The sequence below is a fragment of the Salvelinus sp. IW2-2015 genome, linkage group LG20 (assembly GCF_002910315.2).
Source record: "Salvelinus sp. IW2-2015 linkage group LG20, ASM291031v2, whole genome shotgun sequence".
Classification (NCBI taxonomy): domain Eukaryota; kingdom Metazoa; phylum Chordata; class Actinopteri; order Salmoniformes; family Salmonidae; genus Salvelinus; species Salvelinus sp. IW2-2015.
This window is the reverse complement of record NC_036860.1, coordinates 32003014-32013225: the sequence shown is the minus strand read 5'-3', so window position 1 is coordinate 32013225 and position 10212 is coordinate 32003014. Positions and strand designations below refer to the sequence as shown.

The 10212-nt window shown below is 40.7% G+C and overlaps 1 non-coding gene across 1 annotated transcript; it reads left to right on the top strand.

Moving 5' to 3' along the window:
- The first annotated feature begins 9708 nt into the window (after positions 1–9708).
- On the top strand, positions 9709–9785 carry trnaa-ugc (transfer RNA alanine (anticodon UGC)). The gene has a single exon. It is a non-coding gene; the product is annotated as a tRNA-Ala (tRNA).
- The last annotated feature ends 427 nt before the right edge of the window (positions 9786–10212 follow it).

The window sequence follows — 10212 nt, the reverse complement described above, 5'->3', positions numbered from 1 at the left end:
TCCTGAAGTTAAAATTATGTCCATTGGTGGAAAATCTCACAATTTCCAAATAATAAAGTGTAAAGGACTATTCAACACTCTAAAATGTAGAGGTGAAGGTCAACTGAAATGTGTGTCCTTATAAGCATGGCTTAACTCATTTTCCATACTCAGTATTTCATATGAGTATACTTGTTTATAATTAGCTACTTTAGGATTGTAGAACCAGTTTAAAATATAAGCAATAAGTCCAATGTTCCAGCTCATAACAGTTTAACCCATGTATTATAATCACACATATATGCTTTAAAAGGAAGTCTGATGACTCTTCTTCTCTTCTTTAAAGCCAACCAACGGCAAACTCTCACATCTCTCTGTGGTAGGAAAAAGCACATCATGCTTATGTTGAGCTAGCCACTGCAACTTACACCTGTGTGTATTACAGTCAAACTTTTGATCGGTCCAGCAAGCTATGGCATGATGTTAAACTGGCTGATTCTGATGAGCAATTCCACAGAAAAACAGTTCTCCTATTGCCCCTGTGCACCACAGCAAATTCAGGTAAATGTCTTTGCTTGAATGTTGGGATGTGTCTTTTAGGTCTTTATCAATAAAACGTCACAGTAAGGTGCAGAGCGTTTGGTTTACCTGCCGGGGGACAAGGAGAGCCCAGCTCTGCTAAAACTATTGACAACAACTGTGTGATATAAAAGTGAACTACAGTGCCTTCAGAAAGTATTCACACCAGTCTGAATTGAAAATGGATTATGGATTTTTTTGTCGCTGCCTACACCAATACCCGATAATGTCAAAGTTGAATTCTTTTTTTCACAAATTAATAACAAATGCAAAGCCAAAATGACTTAAGTATTCAACCCCTTTGTTATGACAAGCTTAAATAAGTTCAGGAGTAAAAATGGACTTAACAAGTCCCATAAATTGCATATACTCACTCTGTGTACAATAATAGTGTTTAACACTATTTTTAAATGACTACCTATCTCTGTACCACACACATAGAATTATCTGTAAGGTCCCTCAGTCAAGCAGTATATTTAAAACAGTTTCAACAACAAAGTCCAGGGAGGTTTTCCAATACCTTGAAAAGAAGGGCACCTATTGGGTAAAAATAAAAAATGTCATAAAAAAAAGCTGACTTTGAATATCCCTTTAAGCATGGTGAAGTTATTAATTACACTTTTGATGGTGTATATACTGTAAATACACCCAGCCACTACAAAGACACAGGTGGCCTTCCTAACTCAGTTTCCGGAGAGGAAGGAAACCACACAGAATTTTCACCATGAGGCCAGTTGTGACTTTATTACGTTTGCAATCGCAAACAAATAATCTGCTTAGACCGAACCAAGAATCATAAAAAGTCGTGCTATAAATTCTCGGACAACCCAAAGACTCCTAAATAATCTTCCAGCCTCCCTCTACCTACCCAAGGACGTCAGAGTACAAACATTGGTTAACCACCTAACTGAGGAACTAAATGTAACCTTGTGTAATACCCAAGATGCAGTCGCACCCCTAAAAAAAAGAAAACATTTGTCATAAGAAACTAGCTCCCTGGTATACAGATAATACCCGAGCCCTGAAGCAAGCTTCCAGATAATTGGAATGGAAATGGCGCCACACCAAACTGTAAGTCTTCCGACTAGCTTGAAAAGACAGTTCTGTGCAATACCGAAGAGCCCTCACTACTGCTCGATTATCATCCTACTACTGCTCGATTATCATCCTATATCACTTGACACATTCATGAAAATAATCATGGCCTCTAAACCTTCAAGCTGCATACTGGACCATATTCCAACTAAACTACTGAAAGAGCTGCTTCCTGTGCTTGGCCCTCCTATGTTGAACATAATAAACGGCTCCCTATCCACCGGATGTGTACCAAACTCACTAAAAATGGCAGTAATAAAGCCTCTCTTGAAAAATACAAAAATATTGGCCGATATCGAATCTCCAATTCCTCTCAAAAAATGTAGAAAAGGCTGTTGCGTAGCAACTCACCGCCTTCCTAAATAGGAACAATGTATACGAAACGCTTCAGTTTGGTTTTAGACCCCATCATAGCACTGAGACTGCACTCGTGGAGGTGGTAAATGACCTTTTAATGGTGTCAGACCAAGGCTCTGCATCTGTCCTCGTGCTCCTAGACCTTAGTGCTGCTTTTGACACCATCGATCACCACATTCTTTTGGAGAGATTGAAACCCTAATTGGTCTACATGGACAAGTTCTGGCCTGATTTAGATCTTATCTGTCGGGAAAGATATCAGTTTGTCTCTGTGGATGGTTTGTCCTCTGACAAATCAATTGTACGTTTCTGTGTTCCTCAATGTTCTGTTTTAGGACCACTATTGTTTTCACTATATATTTTACCTCTTGGTGATGTCATTCGGAAGCATAATGTTAACTTTCACTGCTATGCGGACAATACACAGCTGTACATTTCGATGGAACATGGTGAAGCCCCAAAATTGCCTACCCTGTGTTTCAGACAAGGAAGTGGATGTAGGCAAATGTTTTACTTTTAAACTCAGACAAAACAAAGATGCTAGTTCTAGGTCCCAAGAAGCAAAGAGATCTTCTGTTAGATGACAATTAATCTTGATGGTTGTACAGTCATCTCAAATAAAACTGTGAAGGACCTCGGCATTACTCTGGACCTTGATCTCTCTTTTGACGAACAAATCAAGGCTATTTCAAGGAGTTTCTCCCATTTTTCTCTGCAGACAGGTTGGATGGGGAGTATTGCTGCACAGCTATTTTCAGGTCTCTCCAGAGATGTGTTTAATCGCGTTCAAGTCTGGGCTCTGGCTGGGCCACTCAATGACATTCAGAGCCACTCCTGCATTGTCTTGGCTGTGTGCTTAGGACTGTTGTCTTGTTGGAAGGTGAACCTTCGCCCCAGTCTGAGGTCCTGAGCTCTCTGGAGCAGGTTTTCATCAAAGATCTCTCTGTACTTTGCGTCGTTAATCTTTCCCTCAATTCTGACTAGTCTCCCAGTCCCTGCCACTGAAAAACATCCCCACAACGTGATGCTGTCACCCATGCTTCACCATAGGGATGGTGCCAGGTTTCCTCCTGGCGTGACGCTTGGCATTCAGGCCAAAGAGTTCAACCGTGGTTTCATTAGACCAGAGAATCTTGTTTCTCATGGTCTGAGAGTCCTTTAGGTGCCTTTTGGCAAACTCCAAGCCGGCTGTCATGTGCCTTTTACTGAGAAGGGGCTTCTGTCTGGCCACTCTACCATAAAGGCCTGATTCGTGGAGTGCTGCAGCGATGCTTGTCCTTCTGGAAGGTTCTCCCATCTCCGCAGAGCAACTCTGGAGCTCTGTCAGAGTGACCATCGAGATCTTGGACACCTCCCTAACAAAGATCCTTATCCCCCTATTGCTCAGTTTGGCCAGCTCTAGGAAGAGTCTTGGTGGTTCCAAACTTCTTCATTTTAAGAATGATGGAGGCCACGGTGTTCTTGGGGACCTTCAATGCTGCAGAAATGTTTTGGTACCCTTTCCCAGATCTGTGCCTCGACACAATCCTGTCTCGGGGCTCTACGGACAATTCCTTCGACCTCGTGGCTTGGTTTTTGCTCTGACGTGCACTGTCAACTGTGGGACCTTATATAGACAGGTGTGTTTCTTTCCAAATTATGTCCAATCAATTGAATTTACCACAGGTGGACTCCATTCAATTTGTAGAAAAATCTAAAGTATGATCAATAGAAACAGGATGCCCCTGAGATCTATTTCGAGTCTCAAAGCAAAGGGTCTGAATACTTATGTAAATTAGCAAACATGTCTAAAAATCTGTTTTTGCTTTGACATTATGTGTAGATTGATGAGGGGAAAAAATTATTGCATCAATTTTAGAATAAGGCTGTAACGTAACAAAATGTGGAAAAAGGGAAGGGGTCTGAATACTTTCCGAATGCACTGTATCTGTGCAGTAGCTTTCCCTGGTGGAGACGTCCTTGCATTCACAAAAGTACACATCCCTCTCTCTCCGAGACTTCTCGCTCTTTCAACGGGACATCCTGCTAAACATCTATTCGATGGCTCCCCTAGCAGTCAAAGCTGAGCGATACATATCACTCTCTCCCGGAGACGCCTCAGTCTTTCAATGGGACATCTAGGTGCTCTGTACGGGATGTCTTCCTTATGAGTTATAGCTGCCTCTCTCAAATTGGCTAGCTAGCTAGCTAATAATACGTCAATATGGCCAATTAACAAACTAACTTCCAGGGAATAAACTAGATGGCTATATCCAAATATTGTTTGATTTGCTTGCCATCTATAGTGGTGATGACAGTAGTCCGAGTGACAACTTTACTAGAATGAGAACTTGTGAATGTCAAGCTCTTTCCAAAAGCCTAATCTCTGATGAAGCAGCTAAATGACATGTTGTCTGCTTAGCTAGCTAGCTGGCTACATGCCAAATAGTTGGCTACCCTCACATATCTGAAAGGACATGATCAATTGATGTTTACTGATCATGAAATGCATGCATATACTTGTTGTATAATTCTGATTCATCTCTCATCTCTGTGGTAGGCTAAGTGGATAACGTGATATGCCTCTGCCTGTAATATTCTACTTTATTTTTCTAAAGGAAAGTGAAAGGGGGACAACTAGTCAGTTGTACAACTGAATGCATTCAACTGAAATGTGTCTTCCGCATTTAACCCAACCCCTCTGAATCAGGCTGCCTTAATCGACATCCACGTCATTGGGGTCAAGGAAGTTTACCGTTGAAGCTGCTCAAATGTCTAAAAACATGTTTTCACTCTCATTGTGAGGTATTGTGTATAGATGGTTGAGAAAAAACATATTTAATCAATTTTGAATTCAAACTGTAACACAAACAAAAGGTGGAATACTTATTCATCCAGGGGTATGAATACTTTCTGAAGGCACACTCTTAGAAAAAAAAGTTATTTGGCTGTCCCCATAGGAGAGCCCTTCAAATAACCCATTTTGGTTCTAGGTAGAACCACCTTTCCACAGAGGGTTCTACATGGAACCAAAAAGGGTTCTATATGGAACCAAAAAGGGTTCTCTTATGGGGACAGCCACAGAACCCTTTTGTAACCCTTTTTTCTAAGAATGCACTGATATATATAATTACATAGATACAGACACATTTTAGAGATACAGACGAAAAAGGTTGTACTGTTCACACATTAACCAGCTTTTGACATTATTTTAAGAAGTGGTTATGGTTGGTATGGCTTTAAGTTTCTGTGGTAGTTTGTTCCACTCAACAGCGGGGTATATAAAAAAAAAATCTTACCAGATAGACTCTTATATTTAAGTCTCTGGCGCTGGTATTACGCTGATGGACATTTCTAACGAATGAAAAATAGTTGGATACTGTAGGTACCTGGGAGCTGAGTCCATGATAATTCTGTGGACCAGAACAAGTTGAATATCTTTTTTTTCACAAATAGCCAGCCTAGCTGCTTAAAATGCTCGACCTCGAGTATGGGGGGGGGGTCTTGGGGGTATGTCTATAGCCAGGTTTCCATCCTATTGGCGACAGATTTTCATGTGAATATTCTCAAATCTGCATAAAAACAATATGGGCATTTTCTCATCAGAGTTGTTTTTCCATCAAATGTACTTGTTGAGGATAACAGTCTGTGTGTAAATACGTAGTGCACATCAAAATAAATTTTGCGGTTAAGTCTGTAGCCTAATAAACTGCATGCTTTTATGCGACATGTACTTTAGTTTCATAAAAAGGTTGGATGGAAACCTGGTAAATGTCAAGCCATTTTGAGGATGCTGGAATTGTATTTTGGATGAATGTGCACATGCCTACAGGAGACTTTTGAATTAGCCTAATCAGATTAACATGTGACTGGATGTGTTTATGCCACATATAAAAGGTAATTTTAAAAGTTAAATTACAACAACAAAAAAATCACATCAGATAGGTGTAGTGAAATGTGTTGTTTTACAGGGTTAGCCTGCAAGGGCCAGTCGTGTATGCAGCATGTAGCATGATTTTGGTGACCTTATTTGACCGTTTCTGCCATTTTTTGAGACATGGTTCGATCCCACCTAGGGACACGTAAGTATTTACAATACTTGTTACACTGTACTTAAAACATGAATCATATGATAAAATGTTACTCTGTTTATTAAAATAAACATAAGAGAGTTTATTCCCTCAGAAGTTGGTACACTGTACTTAAAACAATAATTACATTACATGTTTTGATCAAGTTTAATCAGTTTATGGAATATCTTTGTCTTCAATTCTTTATTATAATAACGTTTATTCCCTCGGATCAAATAGTTTTACAGGAGAGGAGGGGACCCACTGGGATTAACTAGTTTTAGAAGGAGAGCAGGGGACCCACTGTAATTAACTGAGAGCCCCTTCAGAGCAAGGAAACTATATCCTGTGAGATGTAAAGTAAAACAAATCTTAAAATAAACGCATAAATTGGAATGTTCCACTTTCAATATTCTACCTCGGCAGTGACATGCTTCATGATCAACACCTATTTACAGTATTAATTTCTTCATGCAACAAACCTAGATAGTTGTTTTATATGTGAATGTAAATACATTGCTTTTTATTTTCTTAAAATGGCACTTGTCTCCATTTCACCTGATGTAACACCTGATTGACTTAACAAGAGGCACATCTCCATAGGTGGTCCAGGTAAATCATGACATGGCACAAGTAGGGGCTTTCCCCTTTTGTTCTCCGTTGTTCTTCTGTTGTTCCTCAAGTAAGATGACATCACAAATTCCCATCAGACCAACACCTTCAATGCCTAAAATTTGTGTCTAAAAAACACTATTTTGTCAAATGTTTATTTTTTACTCTTTCTAGTTGTGATATTGCTTTTCAAAAGTAAAAGTTCAGACATCGCTGGAGGACATCTTGCATTTGGAGAATGTTGCATTTGCCATTGTGATGCATATAAAGACAATATTTTTTTTTTAAACAAGAGAAGATTGCTTTATGTTGAGGTTTACTTTAATGAAATCAAAGCCGTATTTATGATAGTGTTGGAGCACAATCCTTTGTACAACAAACTTATTCACACACTAACTATAGAAATTGGTTTATAATACAGGACATGTTCACCACGATTAGAATAAAATGTTGGTCTTTGTGCAAAATTTACACAAAATAGCCATGAACAATAATATATACACATATACATATATATATATATATATATATATATATATATATATACACACACACACACACACATTCATATATATATATAAATATATATATGTGTTTACAGCAATGTAAAGAATGCAGTACCTGTGAAATAAATACAAAACAAACAAGAGTCCAAGCCACTTCCATCATGTAAATAGATTTTCAGACCCTATTTATTTCTGTGTATGTGTGTTTGTGTGTCTGTAGAGTCACTCCCATTCTCCACCATCCATCTTTACTTTCCAGTCTCATGAAAGGCAGACTATTGAGGCTCCTGCCAATGCCCTGTGCCAGGTACAGGGAAAACACTTTGGCTAGGCAGTAGATCTTTTCCTGCCGCTCAAGGTAAGCCGGTATGTGTGTGAGGGCTGTTGGGGCCTTGTTTCAGCGGTTGGTGGCAGAACCTGTACAGACGGCCAGAAGAATGCTGCTCTGAGGATTTTCTCTTTCCTCAGTTCGCTCAATCCTCACTGCCTCCCTCTGCTTTGAGGCCTCCAGCTCCCATTGAAAGAAGGCAGCGGCAGCAAAATCCTCAGATGGCATCGTTGAATTGGTGAGGCTTTCTGCTGTGTAAGTGCAGGTGATAGAGGACGTGACTGGGACACTGACCGTTTCACTCTCTGCAGTAACATAATGCCACAGAAGTGTGTCTTTAGGAGCTTCTCTGGGCTGGTGTTAAGAGCTAAGCAGATCCACCCACTTCAGGATCTTTGTTGACGAGATGCTCATGTCTCCGCCCTGACAATGGGAGTCATTGTCCCAAAGGCAGGAAGGCAGGCGACAACAATAGTGGGCACGCAATTCAGGGCGTTTCTGCATTTGGTCATTCCTATTCAAGCATCCCATTGGTTCCGTCATAAAGACCCCCGATCGTGACATCTTCATGCTTGTGTGACACTTTTGAATGTGGGTCAAAAGGGAAATAAAATATTATCTGAATGTTCTTCGCTCTTGCCTGCCCTCACCGTCATTTACAGAACTGCAGGAAAACAGTGCCCGACAGATGGGAGCGAAGGACACTGGTCTACCGGTCGCTCCCGCCTCACGCTAGCACAGCAGGCATGTGCTAGCTAACTCGCCCCCGCCTGTGTACTGGAGAAAACCGTGCCAGTAAGGCGGGTGCGAAGGACACTGTCTACCGGATGTCCCCACCAGCATAGCAGGCAGGAGGCTTGGGCGACACCATGTACTAACTAGTTTGATAGCTAGCGACACTGTCTGCTGTGTACAGGAGTCCTCCTTAGGACTAGCTGGCTAAGCTAGCACACAGAGTCCTTCGCTCCCACCTGCCGAACACCTGCCCTCGCCGGCGTTAACAGAACTTTGGGAAAACAGTGCCTTTAACAAGGCGACACTCCGCATTTACTGGATTGGTTCAACAGTGCAGAAGAGAACCTTCACAGACAGTTTTTATCTCGTCAGGACCAGAAAGAAAAACGTCTGCTACGTTCAGTCAAAGATGGTGGATAAATGAAGACAGTTAACTCAGGCCGTTTACCTTTGAAAAAAATTAAGTTCAGTTCTGGTCTACTTAACTGGTTGTGTCTCCCATTGCCACCAATTTTTAGGTTACAGCCTCATTGGTTACAAAGGAAATCAATCCTTTGTCTGGATAGGCCAGAAAATGTGACGTTTTGCTCCCTATGCAAATAAGGTGTCAGATATTACATACTGCATCTCCGATGAGAGCAGAGAGTTGAATGCAAAGCGGGACAACCACATCTGTCACGGAGTGCACAGCAATTGATATAGCGCCGTTCACAGAGTGCTCTGTAAACAAAAATGGTGATCGGAACCAGACCAGAACTGATCAAAGTCACCTACATAGGGGACTTAACATTTAAAAGGATAAATCCCATGCAGGCGAACCCTGGAATGTGTGATGTAATCTACACCTCGATTAGACTGATAGAAATCCTCATTATTTTGTTTAATGATTTTCAATTTGAGGGTCATTATTTCTATATAGCCTACACTTTCTCGTTCAGAACTTCTGGCGCGAGTGGGGCATTTAAGTTAAGTAGACCTTTGTGACAATGACTGGACAGTACTTGGACTTCCTATTCAAGGGTTTTTCTTTATTTGTACTATTTTCTACATTGTAGAATAATAGAGAAGTCAAAACTATGAAATAACACATATGGAATAATGTAGTAACCACATTTTTTTTTTTTATCTAAATATATTTTACATTTTCAATTCTTCAAAGTAGCTACCCTTTGCCTTGATGACAGCTTTACACAATCTTGGCATTCTCTCAACCAGCTTCATGAGGTAGTCACCTGGAATGTATTTCAATGAACAGGTGTGCCTTGTTAAAAGGTCATTTTAATCCGTTTGAGCCAATCAGTTGGGTTGTGACAAGGTTGGTGTGGTATACAGAAGATAGCCCTATTTGGTAAAAGACCAAGTCCATATTATGGCAAGAACAGCTCAAATAAGCAAAGAGAAACAACAGTCAATCATTACTTTAAGACATGAAGGTCTGTCAATCTGGAAAATTTCAAGAACTTTGAAAGGTCCCGTGTGGCTCAGTTGGTAGAGCATGGCGCTTGCAACGCCAGGGTTGTGGGTTCAATTCCCACGGGGGGACCAGGATGAATATGTATGAACTTTCCAATTTGTAAGTCGCTCTGGATAAGAGCGTCTGCTAAATGACTTAAATGTAAATGAAAGTTTCTTCAAGTGCAGTTGCAAAAACCATCAAGCGATATGATGAAGCTGGCTCTCATGAGGACTGCCACAGGAAAGGAAGACCCAAAGTTACCTCTGCTGCAGAGGATAAGTTCATTAGAGTTACCAGCCTCAGAAATTGCAGCCCAAATAAATAACAGACACATTTCAACATCAACTGTTCAGAGGAGACTGTGTGAATCAGGCCTTCATGGTCAAATTGCTGCAAAGAAACCAGTACTAAAGGACACCAATAAGAAGAAGAGACTTGCTTTGGCCAAGAAACACGAGCAATGGACATTAGACCAGTGCAAATCTGTCCTTTGGTCTGATGAGTCCAAATGTGAGA